Below are 19394 nucleotides of genomic sequence, written 5' to 3'. Positions count from 1 at the left end.
GAGTTAGGGGTTAGGAGTCAACGTTTAGCGTTAGGGGTTAAGAGACGTTCGGGGTTAGGTATTAGGGGTTAGGGTTGGGTTAGGGTGAGGGTGAGGGTTGTGGTTAGGGGTTAGGGGTTAGGGTTAAGGGTTAGGGTTAGGGGTTAGGGTTAGGGTCAGGGGTTAGGGGTCAGGGTTAGGGTTCAGGGTCAGGGTCAGGGGTCCCACTCTGTGGGTTGTGTATTTACTCTGCTGACTGTTCCCTTTGCCATGCAAAAGCTCTTTAGTTTAATTAAGTCCCAGATATTTATCTTTGTTTTTATTGCATTTGCATTTGGGTCCTTGGTCATGAAATCCTTGCCTTTGCCAATGTCTAGAAGGGTTTATCCAGTGTTATCTTCTAGAATTTTTATAGTTCAGAAAATAGGTTTAAGTTCTTAATCCATCTTGAGTAGATTTTTGTATAAGGTGAGAGATGAGAATGCAGTTTTATTCCCCTACATGTGGCTCGCCAATTATCCCAACATCATGTGTTGAAAAGGGTGTCCTTTCCCCCATTTTATGTTTTTGTTTACTTTGTCGAAGACCAGTTGGCTGATTATACTTGGGCATATGTCTAAACAAAACACGTATAGATCTGTATGCAGAAAATCATGAAACACTAAAGCAAGAAATTAAAGAACACTTAAATGAACAGACTTGTTATATTAATGAACTGGAAAACTCAGTGTGAGAAAGACAGATCTACTGATTTAACATAATGTCAATGAAAATACCAGCTGAATTTTTGGGTAGATATAAATAAGCTGATTCTAAAATGCATGGAAAGGCATGCATTCCATTTATATGGAAAGGCAAAGGAACCAGAATAGCTAAAAACAATTTTGGAAAAAAAGAATAAATTTGGAGGAATCAGACTATCCTAAGATTTACTATCAAGCTACAGTAAATATGACATCTTGGTACTGGTGAAGAGATACACACATAGATCAATTTAGCAGAACATAGTACAGAAATAAACCCAAACAAGTGGTGTTGGGATGGTTGGTCATTCATATGTAAAGAAATAAACCCCAACTTAACCATCGCATATTATTAAAAAGTTAACTCACAATGGATCACAGATTTAAGTGTAAAACCATAAAACGTCTAGAACAAGAGAAAATCTTCATGACCTGGGGCTAGGCAGACTTCTTAGACATGACATCAAAAGCACAATCCAAAAAAGATAACATCGATAAATCAGATGTCATTAAAATTAGAAATTTTGTTCTGCAAAAGACACTATTAAGAGAATGAAAAGACAAGCTACAGGCTGAGAAGAAATATTTGCAAATCACACATCCAAAAAAGGACTTATATCCAGAATATATAAATAGCTTTCAAAAATCAACAATAGGAAAAATATAACCCAATGTAAAACTGGGCAAAGCATGCATACAGACACTTCCGCAAAGAAGATATAAGGATGGCAAAGAAACAACAACAAAAAAGTAATATCTGCTGAACACCATTAGCCATTAGGGAAATGTAAATTAAACTCACAATGCTTAGAATGGCTACAATAAAAAAATAAGGAAAATACTAAGTGCTGATGAAGATGTAAATAAACTGGAAATTTCTACATCATTAGTGAGAATGCAAAATGGTACAGATACTACAATTTGACAGTTTCTTATAAAGTTAAACATGCATTTCCCATATGACCCAGTAAACATACTCCTGGCTTTGTATGCTACAGAAATAAGCACAAAAAAACTATACATGAATGTTTATATCAGCTCTATTGATAAATGCCAAAAAGTGGGGGAAAAAGTCTATCAACCAGTGAATAGATGAACTGTGATATATCCATAAAGTGGATACTTCCGTTAACCAGAAGTAAAAGAAATGAAGTATTGATACGTATAACAACTTGGGTGAATGTCAAGAGCAATTTGCTGAGTAAAAGAATCCGGTCTCAAATGTTACATATAGCATCAGTCCATTTATATGACATTCTCAAAAAGACAAAGCTGTAGAGTTTTAGTGCTTATGGTAGTTGCCAGTGGTTACAGGTATGGTGAGGGGTAATTATGAGGGAAGACATGAGCAGAGTTTTTGGGGTGATGGAAATGTTCTTTTTCTGACTACGGTAGTCGTTACACAAACTATGCCTGTGTTGTAATAGAATTGTACACCAAAAATAACAAAATAGTCAATTTTACTGTAGAAACATTTCTTAAAAACCTGTTTTAAAAACCTGGAAACACAATCTCAGTTATAAGGCATGGTCTATAAATGTTGTTATCATTTCTAACAATTTGTTTCCAGGGATTTTTTTTTTTTAGATTATCGAAACATAACCAATCATTGCTCTTCAACTCTTCAATACTCTGAAATAGTTGGTGGATTATATGGCCTACCAATATTAAGTGAGATTAAGGAATATATCCAGGGGTTATTTCTATTCTATTTTGATACCTAATTCCAATTCTACACTGCAAATCCTTGATGCCAGCTGTCTGTTGAGTAGCTACTCTAACCATAAACACTTAACAACTTTGTACGATGTCCCGGACACATAGAGAAAAATATGACATGGTCCCAGAAATAGAAGAACTTTCAGTGTATGGACTTAGATAAAGAGAAATAAGAAACAAAGAGCTATAAGACTAAGGCAAGGCAAACTCTATACTGGAACACAAAATTCAGCACCATTCTTCTCCAAGGTACAACTCTCTTGCGTCCCCTAGCGTCCTCAAGTAAGGACCATTCTGTAAGCTGCAACGAATGAAAACCTTAGAGTAGCTGCTGGCATTTCCCTTTCACGGTCTTGGATATAAGCAATTTATGATCATCAATGTTTGACAATTATGACAATCAATCAAACAATATTATACTAAGTCGATGTTAGAGATTTGGTTTAAAATACTGAAACCAAAAAAAAAGGGGCATGGAGTTGATCCGAGACAGGCAAATGTTAACAAAGGTTGAAGCTGGGTGATGCTTCCACAGAATTATTTTAGTCATATTACATTTGGCTATGCTTATAAATTTCCATAGTAAAAACTTAAGGGAAAAATAAAAGCTATGAAGTCTATTTGGTTAAACATGGGTAAAAATCCAAAAAGAAGTCTACTGGAAGAGGAAAACATTGAATTAATATTGTTATTGTTATATCTTGTGGTTAGCATAATTAATTTTTTTCTTTTACTCTTTCTATACTTTCTTAATCTTTTACAATATGCAATCATTTATATAATCAGAATATGAACGTAAATATTTCAAATAAAATTAAATTACAGATAACTAAAAAAAATAAAAAATTCAAAGCTCATTAACCTCGCTTTTACGGTCCTCTAGAAAAATCCAAACATGTCTTCTGAAGCTGACACTAAACACATCAAGAACTAAGGCAATGGATGGAAACTATCTGAATTCAAATCTCGGCTCAGGCTCTTACCACCTGGGTGACCTAAAGATAAACCACCTATGCTGTGTGTCTCTATGCTTTTCTTTAAGATGGGAATGGTGGCACCCAACCCAGCCTCAAAGGGCTCTTGTGAGGATTAAATATGTTAATTCATATCAAATTCTTAGAATGATCAGCACTCAATGTTTAAATACTATCTTTATTATTCATGCCCAAGTTCTCCCTCATCCGTTTCTGCATTTATTGAACAAATATCAGGGCATCTTCGAGCAGAATTTGCCAATGAATGAAGGAAATATCGTCTCCCCTGGGAAGAAAGGATGATAAGTACTACTCAAGTGAGACTCCGCTGCCAAGTGCCAAAGGGTTATTCCCTCCTTCTCCCTGCAGCCTTTTTCAAGAAGTCAAGGCTAAAGAAGGAAAGGAGGATGGGAGAAATCAGAACTCCTGCATGAATTACAGTGGACTGCCCAGACAGCCCGGAGTGATCCTCTCCTAAAGAAAAATCTCTCAGTGATCAGAAAAGGGCCAGGGATACTCTGCAGCTGGAGCTCTGACCCCATCCTGGGCTCACAGAAGCTTTCAGGGAACTGAGTCCTTCTCAGAAAATTAAAAAGTGCTAATAACAAGAGACCCATCTTCTACCACCTGTCAGGCTCTGTTCCAAGCCTTTTTATTTAACTCTCAAAAGAACTCCATTAGATAGATACTAGTACCATTTTAAAGAAAAAGAAACATAGGCAGAGAGATTAAGATACTCGCCTTTTATTATACTGCTAGGAAATGGCAGAGCTGGCTGATGGTCAGGGGAAAGGGCTGGGGGAGTACAGAACCCAGGAGATTCCCCAGTCCCTGCGATGTAGGATCCCGGACCCCCTGCGCTAAGTGGAGATGCGCCAGCTGCCCCACACTGGAGAAGGCTCAAAGAAAACAAATCCCACCCTTCGCCGCAGGTGGATTCTCCTCCCCTAGGGCTACTGTCCAGTTGCTACTGGCCTCCAGCAAAACGAACATCAGTATAGACGGAAGGAGCAGGACGCAGGGCGGGGAGGGTCACCTTTCTGGGAGGAAAGAAGGCCGCGACCTAGCGTACCTTGGGCGGAAGTGGCTCTCCCTACGGAGACCTCCTGGACTACGCTTCCCAGAATTCTCGACGGGATCAGGGAGACGGCCTCAGCCTCCTAGAGCGGAAGTTACACGACTACACGGGGCTCCCAAACTACACTTCCCAGAATTCCTAGAAAAACTCTCCACTCTCTGCCTGCCTAGGACGCAAGTGCAGGGTGCCAAGCGGAGAGCCTGGATCATATTTCACATGTGCCTGTCCCAGAGGAATTCCTTAACTCTCCCTTCCTGGAACCGAAATGCTTCCAAAGACAGAGAGCTCCTATATATATTTCTCTGTTTTCCCCAGAGGACCGTGCATGAAAGGCGCCTTTCCTGGCGCGTGTGTCTCTGACCCTGTGGATCTTCTGGACAATTCCCGGAATTTCTTGCAGGGCAGCACTTCCCCTTAAGTCGTCTCTTTCTCGTTTGGATAGTCAGTATTTGTATAGTCACTATTCTCTTTTGGTTAGCCGTCTAATTTTATACTGCTAGTCAAGCTCTACTCCCTTCCCCCTAGAGTTTGAATTTATTTTTCTTCAAACGCTACACAAACCCAAATAAACTCAACCAAAGCGGACTTTACCTACCTTCCTACCTACCTACCAAGAAAATATCCCACAAAGGAGAGAACGGAGAAGCTTGCAATACAGGAAGAAAAAAAAGAATTACAGAATGGAAGGGATGTGTGCGCTAAAAATGCAGGTACTTAAAGGAAATTGGGCTGATTTGTACTGGACACCGAATTTGAGGAATACAGGATCTCAATCTTTCTTTGACTGGATTACTTTTTTATTCCATTTTGGTGTGGACGCGTCTGAAACTGATAGTGCTGCTGCTACCTACCATAATGTGTTTGTTGCAAGATCCACAAGAACGTGGATGCCAAGAATCCACAAAAAAAAACAGATGCGACCGTTGATGAGGCCATAAGCAGAAACAGTAAGTGGTTCCCACGTTTCCTCTGCTTTAACTACTGATGATGAAATGCAAGTCATAAGGCAAATAGAAGGGCTGTACTGATACAGACAAAATGTTATTATTATGGGAAGGGATAAGTTCCTTGTAAAACCTTGAAATTTTTTTCTTCTTTGAGAAAAATCTATCACCTATTTTCACCCTGCTCTTGATATAGCAAATATTGTAAGTTGTCTTATGGAGGATGACTCAGGGAGGACGGTGAATGGGTTGACTCAATCCAGAAAAGGAAGAGGAAAATAAAAAGACATAACGACCAATCTGTGAAAACGCTCAGTGGCTTAAAAGACACTATTAAGAGAGGAGACTATTTGATTCTTTATTTAACTCTTTTCCAAGGAAATGTTTTTGAAAATCCATACGATTTACATATTAAAGAGGATCAATCTGATAATAGGTGATTTTTTTTGAAAAAATGAAAATTTAAAAATAAAAGGGACAGAATAATACTTTGTATACTTCCACTTCTAGTAATAATAAAATGAGTGATTTGGAACAAACATGTAGCAGAGGAAAGGTGAGCAAACTTTTTAAATGTCAAAAGACATCAAAAGACAAGATAATGGAGAAATGGTGGGCCAAAATTCAGAAACAGTTGGGAGAGTCATGCATTTGGGGCTACTTTTCTCCTGGGGATGATGGTCTAGTCTAGGATCTGAAAAGCCTAGAATCTCTGCAGCACTTTTGACACCTATATGAAGCTGAGGGAAAGAAAGATTCTAGCAAAAATTAAAATGCACATCTTTTCAAGCGCACATAAGATTTGTACAAATGAGTAAAATGATATGGGATTTCAAAATACTGAAATACTATGTTTTCGAATACAGTGAAATTTGGCTAGAAATCAATAAAAATACAACTAAATGATTCATGTGTGCATTTAATAAATATTGTCTCATCTCCAAACCCACCATTCTTCACTCTGCTTTATGGGGCTGGAATGGGGGAGTCTGCAGCCAATCTTTCCCGACCTCCACACCCCTAATCTGGTTCTGTGTTCGGCAACTATTAGCGGAAGAGTATAGGGGTGGTGGGGGCAGGGAGATATACTGTATCCTGTGCCTGCCAGCCAGCAGTACTTTTTCTTGTAGCAACTGCCTAATTTTCAGTTTTTCTAACACTTGAATACCTATTTCATCATGGCTCTTTATACACATTATTAAACAACTTCCCAAAGACTGATCCTTAGATGTCTAAGTGCTAAAATTGCAGGGCCCTGTTTCTGAGCTCAGAGACAGCAGAGCCAGCTGAACACTGGCCTCTCCTTAGAGGTCTGAGTTTCAGGTGAGCATGACCTTCCTCCAAGCTTCTAAGTTTTAGTAATTCCTGTCTCTTCACTTTGTTTCCTCAGACCTCAGGTGGTTGCTGCTTGCTGCAGTTGCTACTTCCTGCAGTTGCTACTTCCATCATATATTAGAGTTTTTTTTTTTTTTTTTTTTTGAACAGAGTCTCGCTCAGTTCCCCGGGCTGAAGTGCAGTAGTGCCATCTCGGCTCACTGGAACCCCTGCGTCTCGGCTCCAAGCAATTCTCCTGCCTCAGCCTCCCAAGTAGCTGGGATTACAGGCATGCACCACCACTCCCAGCTAATTTTTGTGTTATCAGTAGAGATGGGGTTTCACCATGTTGGCCAGGCTGGTCTTGAACTCCTGACCTCGTGATCCACCCACCTCAGCCTCCCAAAGTGCTGGGATTACAGGCGTGAGCCACAGCATCTGGCCCAGAGTTCTTTTTCTGCTCTTTCAGAAATCTAGCTACCAACTCTACAATATGCTAATTTTTCTTTTCAAATAATTGATAAGGTTTCTATCTTCTAGGTGGACCCTAAATTATAAACTTGTTTGGAAATTAATCAAACCACTTTTAAGTAATCCATAGATAAAAGAGTATGGCATTGAAATCTGGTGTCATCAGTGAATTCCACCAAATATTTAAAGAAGAAACCATGTTCATCTCAAAATTATTCCTCAGAATAACAAAATAGGAAACACTTTCCAACTAACTTTATGAGGCCACTATAATAACACTGACAAAATTTGTGAGAGGCTTCATTAGAATAGAAAATGACAGGTCTGGCCGGGCACGGTGGCTCATGCCTGTAATCCCAGCACTTTGGGGGGCTAAGGCGAGCAGATCATGAGATCAGGAGATCATGAGATCGGGAGATCCAGACCATTCTGGCAAACACTAACACAGTGAAACCCCGTTTCTACTAAAAAAAAAAAAAAAAAAAAAAAAAAAAAAGCCAGGTATGGAGGCACGCGCCTGTATTCCCAGCTACTTGGGAGGCTGAGGCAAGAGAATCACTTGAACCTGGGAGGTGGAGATTGCAGTGAGCTGAGATCATGCCACTGCACTCCAGCCTGGGTGACAGAGTGAGACTCCATCTCAAGAAAAAAAAAAAAAAAAGAAAGAAAAGAAAAAAGAAAGAAAAAGAAAATGACAGGTCTATCTCATCATAAATATACTTTCAAAAATCCTAAACAAAATGTTGCCAATCATATATAAAAGGGCAACACATCATGACCTAGGTATCAGAAACAGAAAAAAAAAATTTGATTAATCACCCATTTGTCATAAGAAAATTTAGGCAACTAAGCCATAGTAAAGATCTACAAAAATGGCAACAAATACCAAAAGGAATAGTGAAATATTGAAAACATTTCCTCTACGATGAGGAACAAAATAATGATGTCCACTCCAACCATTTCTACTAAATACCACATTTGCTCCTTTATCCTGCAATCTTGCCAACTAATCTAATTAATTTTAATATTTTATGTGTGGATCTTTTGAATTTTATATGCATGCTCATGTTGACTTCAGATCTGCAACAAATGTGGCACTGCAGCACCACGGGAACAGGGCAAATATTCAACACATGTTGCTGTTAAATTGAATATTGTGAAATAAAACTGAAATTGACCTATACATCCCACTACATGCAACAATCTAAGGCTGGTGGATTGTAGAGCCCAATTTGAAAAGCATTTCTTATGACACTTAAATCTACTCAGTGTATAAACCCATAAGAAATGTGTACCAAAATACACATATAAGAATGTTCATAGCAGGATCATTCATCACAATGACATGCTGAGAATACTTCAGATGTCTATCGATGATAATATGGATAAATATTTTTTGTTATTTACACAAGGTAAGAGCAAGGACATTGAACAAACTTTAGCTGTACATGCAATACCATGATGACTCCCATAAATATGTTGAGCAAAATAACTAGACAAACCCAGTAGATGCAGCGTGATTCCACTTGTTCATTAGACATGCAAAATTCATCAGTAGGATGACTTTGGACAATTAAATAGTAAAAATACAAAGAAAAGCAAGGGAACCTTAAAACTTAGGGTAGCGGTTTCTTTTCCTGGGGAAGAAAGCATCATGATGCTGTGAGAGTGGGGTGTTTGCAATTCTACCATGCTCCATTTTTGGTTGTGAGTGGTGATTATACAGCTGTTCATTTTATGTTCATACTTTCACATGTATATTTATGATTTGGACACTTTTCTGAATGTAAGTGATATTTCAATCTGTAAAAATCAATGATATATGACCAACAAACTATGGTACATCAATACAATAGAGTATTATTCAGCCATAAAAAGAAATGAGATATGAAGTTATGAAAACACATAGAATAACCTTAAATTCATATTGTTAATGGAAAGAAGCCAGTCTGTCAAAGCTACATACTGTAATTCAACTATATGATAATCTGGAAAAGGCAAAACTAAAGGTCAGTAAAGTGATCAGTGGTTGTTAGAGGTTCAGAGAGATTAATTGGTAGAGTACAGGGTATTTTTAAGCAGTGACACTATTCTGTATGATATGGTATGGTGGATATAGGATGTTATGCTTTGTCAAAACCCATGGAATGTACAACACAAAGAGTAAGCCCTAATGTCAACCACAGACTTTAGTTAATAATAATGTGTCGATATTGGTTCATTAGTTGTAACAAATATGCCACACACATGCAAGATGCAAACAATAGGAGAAACTGGGCAGGGGAAAGGAGAGCATATGGGAAATATTAATACTTTTTCTGCAATTTTTCTGTAACCCTAAAACTGCTCTTAAAATAAAGTCTTTTTTAAAAAATCAATGATATGTTTCAAAGGAAACTGAATATATGGCATAGAACTTTTTTCAGAACTTAGAGGGAAGGGCTAAAAATAATGAGAAACTCTATAATGAATATGAACATATTGATCAGGTGTATCTTATAAGCTAATGAGAAAAAATGAGGATTAGAGAAGGAAGCAGATTGTAATAAATAAATCATTAAGAGAGAATAAACAATTTATCCAAATGGGCAAAATCACATATTGGAAGGAGGAGAAGAAGATGGAGGAGAAGTGGGTGGAAGGCCAGGGTGTGTAGGAGGAGAAGTAGGAGAGGAAGAGTAAGAGAAAAAGGAGGAAGAGACTCCTAGAGATGCACTTGTAGACATTGAAAATATTTTTTAATGGCAAGGCTGAAGACTAAAGAATTGAGTCAATTTCAAAGGAATGAAAAAACAAGCTTTTCATTTTAATTATTGTCTGCAACATTAAAAGTAGTAATAAAATATAAAAATAATCTATGGGGTTTTGAGATGAAAAGATTGATCCTTCTATGGTCAGAGAATGTTTTGTTCATGTGCACTATTCTTGGCATACAAGATTCAGTTGTGAATCACTTCTAAATTCTTTCTGGAAAATATTCTTCAAGACATATTACAGACCTTTGGCAACAACACAGATAAAGCTTCCACAGACCGTCTTCCTAGTTTATTTACATAGAAATACTGAATAAAATGTGAACATAAAATATCATTTATTTGAATAGGGGAATGTTTGAGGGCATACATATTAAAAATAGAAAGAAAAAAACAAACATATTATTTATTTGTTCCATTATATCCCCCACTACCCACTCTCATTTTCTCCCCTGTAGCATCAGTAGCCAGGTCGATCTGTTTAATGTGTGCTGGTATGTCTTTTTGGCAAATGTATGGAATTTCAGATGCATATATATATATATCTTGTGTTATAAAACTCTGTTAAAATTTTTCACTCAAAACTAGGTTTTTCTCAATATTTTACTAAAAAAATTTTTTTTGAGACAGGGTCTTACCTTGTCACCTAGGCTAGAGTGCAGTGGCATGATCACAGTTCACTGCAGCCTTGACCACCTGGGCTGAAGCCATCTTCCCACCTCAGCCTCCAAAGTAGGTGGGACTATAGGTGTGCCCAACCACACCTGGCTATTTTTTTTTTTTTTTTTGCTAAGATCGGGTCCCACTATGTTGCCCAGGCTGGTCTCAAACTCCTGGCTTCAAGTGATCCTCCCACCTTGGCCTCCCAAAGTGCTGGCATTATAGGCAGGAGCCACTGTGCCTAGCTCTGAAATTTTATACCATAAAGAAGAGTTGGAAGAATTATACAGTAGTCACCCATATATTCTCAGCTTAGATTCTAAAATTAGCAACATTTACATCTTAGTCATCCATCTAGCTATCTTACTTATTACTTATCCATCAGAACATTAGCATTACCCGACAGATTCCCCCATGACACTTACCAGTCAATCTCTAACCCCTTCCCCCAGTGGCAACCACTGTTCCACTTTTTCACCATAAATTTTACTAATTTTAGAATATGAAATATATGGAACCATACAGTAAGAACTCTTCTGCATTACAATTCTCTGAATATAGTGTTTTTCAGATCCATCCATGTTGATGCACATATCAGTCATTTGATCCTTTTTATTACTGAGTGATGTTCTATTGCATGAATATATGTCTTTGGAAACTTGCTTACATTTTAATTGTCTAAATATTTTTATGAATAAAGATCCTGCAGCATACTTATAAAAGTATTTTTGTGGTCATATGCTTTCTTTTCTCTGGAATAAATATCTATGATTAGAATTGCTTGGCGTGTTTAACTGCTTAAGAAAACACCAGATCATCTCCCAAAAGATTAATTTTACACTGTCTCCCAAAATATATGCAATTTCTGATTGTTTTGAATCCTAATAAACATTTGCTGTTATTAATATTTCTTTTTTGAGACGGAGTTTCACTCTTGTCATGCAGGCTGGAGTGCAGTGGCATGATCTTGGCTCACTGCAACCTCTGCCTCCTGGGTTCAAGCGATCCTCCTGCCTCAGCCTCCTGAGTAGCTGGGATTACAGGCACCTGCCACCATGCCTGGCTAATTTTTGTATTTTTAGTAGAGATGGGGTTTCTCCATGTTGGCCAGGCTGGTCTCGAACTCCTGACCTTGGATGATCCACCCACCTCGGCCTCCCAAAGTACTGGGATTACAGGTGTGAGCCACCGCGGCTGGCCTGCTATCACTATTTTTAATATCTGCCATTCTGGTGGTTGTGTAGTTGTATCTCTGCAGTTTTCATTTGCTTTTTCCTGATGACCAATAATGTCACACTTCTTCACAGGCTATATTAACAATTTGTATGTCTTCCTTTGTAAAGTAACTGTTCAAATTTTGCCCGTTATAATTGAGATGTTGGGCTCTTTAATATTGAATTGTACAAGTCTTTATACATTCTGGGTGTCAGTCAGTCTGAAATTTGGGCAGAGTTTAATGTAGAATAAGGGGCAATTCTTTGCTTGATATCTTTTTCCCAGGATTTCTTCCCTCACTTTCCAGGTCCTGTGGTCACTTCAGTCTCTGTCATCTAGGTCTTCATGCCAGTGGATACTACAGAAGCATCCACAGATTCAATGAAACAGGGATCAAAAATATTCAGAAAAAAATACAAATTAACAACACAACAATAAAAATAACACAAATAAAAAATGCAATATAGTATGACAACTATTTACAGGGCATTTTTATTGTGTAGGGCTAGAAATAATTTGAAGTATGCAGGGTGATATGAAAAGGTTACATGAGAATATTATGGCCATTTTACATAACAGACTTGAGCATCCACGGATTTTGATTTCCATAAGGGTCCCTGAACCAATTCCCCACCGATACCAAGGGACTACTGTATTCAGGATTTTTTCACTTAGTTCATGAAGGATATTCATCTGTAGTTTTCTTTCCTTGTAATTTCTTTGTCTTGTTTGGTATTATCGATTAACGCTGGCCTCATGAGACAAGCTGGGGGTGGGTGGGTGTTCCCTTCTCTTTTTGTTTCTGGGTTTATTTAAAATTCACATCTTTACTCTTTAAATGTTTAGTAGAATCCACCAATGAATTCATCTCAATATTGGTTTTTTTATTGTTGTTGTTGGAAGGCTTTATCTATTAAATCAGTTTTGAAATATATATCAGGCCAGGCAAGTGCAGTGTCTCAAGCCTGTAATCCCAGCACTTTGGGAGGCCAAGGTGGGCAGAGCGCTTGAGCCCAGGAGTTCAAGACCAGCCCAGGCAACATGGTAAAAATCCATCTCTACAAAAGATAGAAAAAATTAACTGTGCATATATATATATGTGTGTGTGTGTGTAAAAATTGTATGTATGCACACACATACATACACGCAAGTATCTAGGTTATCCATTCTTTCTGAGTGAGCTTTGGTAGTTTGTGCCTTTCAAGCAATATTCCATGTCATGTAAATTGATGAATTTATGGACAAAGAGTTGTTTGTAATGTTCCCTTATAATCCTTTTAGTATCTGCAAAATTTGTAATAACGTTCCCTCCCTCCTGATTTTTGTTTTCTTCTTTTTCCCTGTGGGTGAGTCAGTTGAAAGGTTTATAAACTATATTGATCTTCTCAAAGAATAAGGTTATGATTTTGTTGATTTTAAAAGATTGTTTTTCTGTTTCCAATTTCATTGACTTATGTAGCTGCCACAAAACTTCACTCTATCCTCTCCAGGACCCAGCTGGGCTCAAGAATTAAATTAGCATAACACAGATTAACAGAACAGCAGGCAAATTTATTTAATACAAGTCTTACATGTGACCAGAGCCTTCATTACAAAATGAAGCTCCAAAGAAAAAGTCAGTTATGTATACACTGTAGTGAACAAAGAATAGTAAGTTGTTAAAAAGCAATTGGGCCAGGCCTGGTGGCTCACGCTTGTAATCCTAGCACTTTGGGAGACAGAAGCAGGAGGATAGCCTGTAGCCAGGAGTTTGAGACCATCCTGGTCAACGCAGTAAGACCGTGTCTCTACAAAATAAAAATAAATTAAATTTTTTTTAAAAAAGAAGCAACTAAATCATGCAGACAGGCTTGAAAGATGTTATTTTGAGGTGGTCTGTACAGAATTCTTTTGGGCTTGACTTCTCATTTTGAGGAAAAGTATATTGCTCCTTTTTTTCCAGTATAAAGAGTGGATCTTCTTTCCTCCTTCCCACCCTCCCTCCTTCCTTCCTACCTTTTCCCACAGATGTGCTAGCAGAATGTGCTAATTAGTAAATATCTTCTGCCCTGAGAAGAGAGATGACACAGCAAGAAGAAGGATGCTAAGTCATACTCAGTTAAGATTCTGCTGCTAGGAGCCAAAGCGTCATTCTTTCCTCATTCCTGTGACCATCTGCGAGAAACCAGAACTATGTCTCCCTCCTGCACGAATCAGAGGACATCCCCATACAATAGCCTGGAGTGATTCCCGCCCCACCCCCCACCCCCATCCCCACACCCCCACCCCCACTTTTTTAAAAAGGGAATCCAGGAATCGTCCTGCTTCCTGTAAGGATCAGAAAGAAGGGGCAAAATAGCACTGCAGGTGGAACTCTGATCCCTTCCCAGGCTCACAGAAGCTTTCAGGTAACTGGGGCTTCTCGGGAAATTAAAAGAAAATTAATAAAATGAACCAGACTTACCACCTTTTACTTGTGACTATCTCATTTAATTCTCCACTGAACTGCATCGGTTTGGTACTTCTATTCCCCTCATGTTACGTAAAAGGAATGCGAGGCACATACAGTTTGAATTACTTCCCAATTTCACACCCCTAGAAGGTGGCAGAACTGCCTGGTCAGTCCTGGAGTAGGAACAGAGCGCACAAAATACAAGAGATTCTCAACCCGCCAAGACCAAATTCTGCAAACTCGACAAAGGGTCACTCACCTGGGGCCCAACCCCATCTTCCACTGCTAGCCACGGATGCTCTTCTTGAAGACAAGGAGGGCCACCGCCAGGCTAAACGAAACATTGCTGTCTCAGGCCTCACTCAACTTCCTGAAACGAATGATGACCTCACTTTCATGGAGCAGAAGTGACTGTACTTACCCACAATTCCTGGATTATAACCCCAGAATCCCCAATGAGATAATCGTCACAGCCACGCCCTCCTGTAGCAGAAGCCTGGCCGCCTACACAGAGCTCCAAGGTTACTGCTCCCAGAATCCTTGCAAAGAATTGGCAATGTCGTTGCCTTTCTCTGGCGGAGGGCTGGCTACTACCGTTTGAATTTGGACTGTATGTCACACAATTCTAGAGCAGAATGCAAACTCAGCACTGTCTTCTTTGAACCAAAATGTCACCAAAAACAGGATTCTAATTTATACTTAATATTTCCCCCAGAAGCCCAATCATTAAAGCCACCTTTCCTGGAACAGAAGTGTTTTTGACGCCGTGAATCCTTTGGACCAGTTTCCAGAATCCTCTTCAGGTAGCGCTTCTCACCAGCGTTTCCCTTTTTATTTTGGATAACTAGGTTCAGTCCGAATCATTCTATCTCACTGGTCAAGCTCAGCCTTCTTTTTCCTTATTCTCATTTTTTTCTTTCACATGTGACAAAACAAGTGTATTTGAACGCCACTCCCACCCTGTCCCCCACCCAATTCCCTTTAGTAGAGAACACAGTTTGAAATGAAAAGGAGGCATAAATTATAAAGGGGAAGATATGTGTGAGCTAAAAATGCAGAACTTAGAAACGGGGCACGAATGTAAGGAACACAAGATCTCAAACCTACTTTGACTGGATTTTCTACTTTAATCCATGTGTGTTGGATGCATCTAGAACTCTTGGCGGTGTTATCAGATATAAGCTATTCATTCCATGATACAAGAACCCACAAGAAGGTCATGCAAAGTTTATTAAAGTATAAAGCAGAAGCAGCAAAAGCTTTTGGGTGTTCCTTGACTTTAATTGTTCAATGTAAAACATGGCTCATGAGGTGAATGAAAGGAGGTGTGTTCATGTGGAGGAATTATTATAATATGAAAAGAGATAAATATATAAAAATTTGAAATTTCTTTTTGTTCAAGTTCAAATATCACATCACCCACTTCCACCCTATTCTTATTATCATAAATACAATAATAACTGTATTTCATTCAGGTGAGTCAATTGACAGTTGGATGCAAATCCAGAAAATCCAACAAATAAAAATACACGAAGGTTCTGCTTACCACTTTTCTTCTGGACAAGAACTAAACATTTTCATACCTTTATATTATGAAAAATTTCAAACATTAATAGAAGTAAAGAGTGAAGTATTCCATCACCTCATCACCCAGATTCAGCAATTTTCAACATGTGCCACACTTCCTTTATCTATCAATATTGTCTTTCTGCCCTTTTTGTTATTGTAATTTTAAAACAAAATCATGACACTGTATTATTTTCCCCCTAAACACTCCCATGCATACTTCAAAGTATTACATTTTCTAATATAACAAAAATACAACTATCACACTGAAGAAAGTTAATAATTCCTTAATATTATTTTATACCCTACAAAACGAAACTTCAAAATTTCCAGTCATCTCAAAAATACCCATTCTTTGCATGTGATTGTTTTCTCTCTTGAGTCTCTTTGAATCTGGAAGAGTATCCCTCCTTTGATCCACTTTAAATTCATGCTTTTGGCCTATAGAAGACATCAGTTCAGTTGTCAAGTAAGATGTCCCACATTCTGGATTTTTAAAAATGTTTCATTATGCTGCCATTTAACATTTTCTTGAATATCTTTTGTGGCTCTGGTAAACTACAATTTAGATTTAGAGAGCAGATGAGATTAAGGTTCATCGTTTTCGGCAAGAATACTTCTCCATAGGTAGATTTATTTTGGCCTTGTTCAGTAGCATCACCTCCTTAGTGCAGATCACAGCACATTCTTGAATATTACTGTTTCCTACAGCACCTAAGATACTACACCTCAATCATGCACACAAATGTCCATTAGAAGAAGAACAAGGTTCAAAGAGTTTGAGGGAAAGGGTGAAGATTTTAAGAATCAAAATTTTTTCTCTTTCAATTGCTAATCTCATCCTATTAAGCATCCATAGTCTTGCAAAATGTGAAAGAAAAATAAATCTCGGGACCCCCAAATCACTAAGCCAGAGGGAAAAGTCAAGCTGGGAACTGTGTCAGGCAAACCTCCCATTTTATTTCTTAATAAGATAGCTATAAAGAAGAAAAAGCTACATACCTCCTTCATAATTTGTCGACAAGGAAATTCCCTGTGGGCCTGAACATCTTTATCCAAAAGCATTTCTGTTGAATTTCACCCTGGTAATGTAAATTGATAGCTTATCTTCACAGGTGTGGGACAAAGGACAGACAGAACTCAAAGTCATTCCTCTGTTCACCTGAAACAAATGCATATCTGATTGCTTCCTCTTACCTATTGTTTCTGTAATAATGCATATTCACTAAGCAACATTAAGACCTAAGTCACTATTCGTCTACCCACCTCTCACGTGTGAGATTTGTATTCAGTAAAAGCCTAATCAGAGCCTCAAAATAATGCCACTGTTTGTCTCTTATCTACCTATGATGTAGAAGCTCCCACTCCCATTTGAGATTGTCCTGCCTTTCTGGACTTAAGCAATGTATAACTTAAACATACTGTTTGATGCCTGATTTCTCCTAAAATGTATAAAATCGAGCTGTGCCCTGACCACTTTGGGCACATGTCGTCAGGACCTCCTAAGGCTGTGTCGCAGGTGCGTACTTAACCTTGGCAAACTAAATGTTCTAAATGGATTGAGACCTGTCTCACGTACTTTTGGGTTCACAAAAGTATGCTTTAGTGAACACCCATGTCCATTTTTTCTTGATCTTTAAATGAGTGCTACCATAATATAAATTCCTTGAATGGGACGCTTGAATCTAAGAGTATGCACAGTGCATAGAGTCATATTACCAACCCTATCTCCAAACAAGTGATCTGACTGACTGAGCCAATACTATTTGGGAGCCTTTTCCCCAAAAATAGATGCTATGAATTGAAATATCCCCTTTCATGGCATGTTTAAAATACTTCTACCATTGCACATACCGACTTATCAAAGTTATCTGATCTCTGATCTCTGCACCTCTAAAGCAATAAACTTTTAAGTGATAACTGATACCAAATCTGATGTTATTTAAAAACAAAAACAGAGGCAAGTCAATATTCCTCACATAATAGCATCACTGGGGCCTGAACTGAAGTTTGCTGTCTAGAGTAGGAGACCAAAAGATGATTTTAAAGCTGCTGGGCCAGGTAATATACTTAACCTGTAGCCTTTGGGACATATGCTATTGACTGGCTCACAGAGCATCCATTCATAATCCCTTTGACCCTGCATGTCTCTTCTATAAAATAATGGGGGAAAATCAAAATACTTTCTTAATGTTCCTTAAGTCTACGGTTGTCATAGGACAATATTTTGAACAATTAGATGTAAGTGTAAGTCTTCTGTTTATACTAGAAAGAAGAGAAAAGATATGGTTGGTATTGAGGATATGAGATGAATAAGGGATATTGAAAATGCAATAGGATCAATGAATTGTAGAAATTGATGAAGTCAATATCACAGTAAACCACAGGAAGATCTGGCAAGAGAATATGTAGAGCAGAGTGTAATGCCTTAAATGGAGACTATGGAGGGATTGCAGCTATTGCTAATTTAAGGCCTATAGTATGACCATGGAAATGAGTACCCCAAGTAGGATAGACAAAAAAGATGAACAGAGGCATGGAAGTCAGCATATATCTCTTAAATTGTAAAACATTTCATATGTACATAAAATTATGAGAATAATTTTTAAACACATCCCAGATGCCCAGGTTTAACAAGTGCACAGTCACTCAATTCAATACAACACAATCATTAAAGATGAACTTTATGAAGAATGTGGGAAACAGCAAAATTAACTTATGGTATATTACTAACTGAAATACTAATTTAAAATTTACACATTATTTAATAAAAAGCAAATATCTATATACGTATAAAATAAACCAAAATGAAAATGTTTACATGAGGGTGGTGCTAGCAGGATTATAGTAGTCCTAACTTAGTTCTGAACTTACTTGTAATGAGGTCCTGCCACTTAAAAAAAATAAAGTTCCAGACACTTTTAAAAAGTCACATTTATTGAAGTGCAATGTACCTACATTATAAAGTCTACTATTGTTAAGTGTATAGTTCAATGAGTTTTAACAAATATGTACAGACATGTAACTACCAACACGATCAAGATACACAATATTTCCAACGCCACAAAAACTTCCCTAGGAAGCAGCAATGCTGATTGGTGGGTCCAACAGAAGGGCTACGGGAGTACAGGACCCAAGAAACCATCAAACCCAATGATGCAAGACCCTGCCTCATTCCCCAACCCGGGACTCAGGAACATCCCCTAACACTAGAAAGCTCTACTGAGTCGAGGGAAACGCAAACACTTCCAATCCTAATCCTCCGCCGGCTGCCACTTTTCCTCCTCAAGACAGAGGGCCTTGACCATCTTTGGTCCCTCACCCAGGCTGAGGAGGCGCAGAAGCGTCGCTGGGGCTCAAGTCTCACATGCAGCATGATGGCCGCAACTTTCCCTGGAGCGGAAGTTCCTGCGACTCACTTCCCAGAGTCCGGAGTCACACGAGAGGGCCACACCCTGTACTCCCGAAGAGGAAGTGTTGTCGACTGTATGAAACGTCTGACCCACACTTCCCAGAATGTTTAAGCGGAATGACGACAAGGACTCCA

This window comes from Pan paniscus, chromosome 21 (genome assembly GCF_029289425.2).
Source record: "Pan paniscus chromosome 21, NHGRI_mPanPan1-v2.0_pri, whole genome shotgun sequence".
Taxonomy (NCBI): domain Eukaryota; kingdom Metazoa; phylum Chordata; class Mammalia; order Primates; family Hominidae; genus Pan; species Pan paniscus.
Note: the sequence above shows the minus strand (reverse complement) of the source record.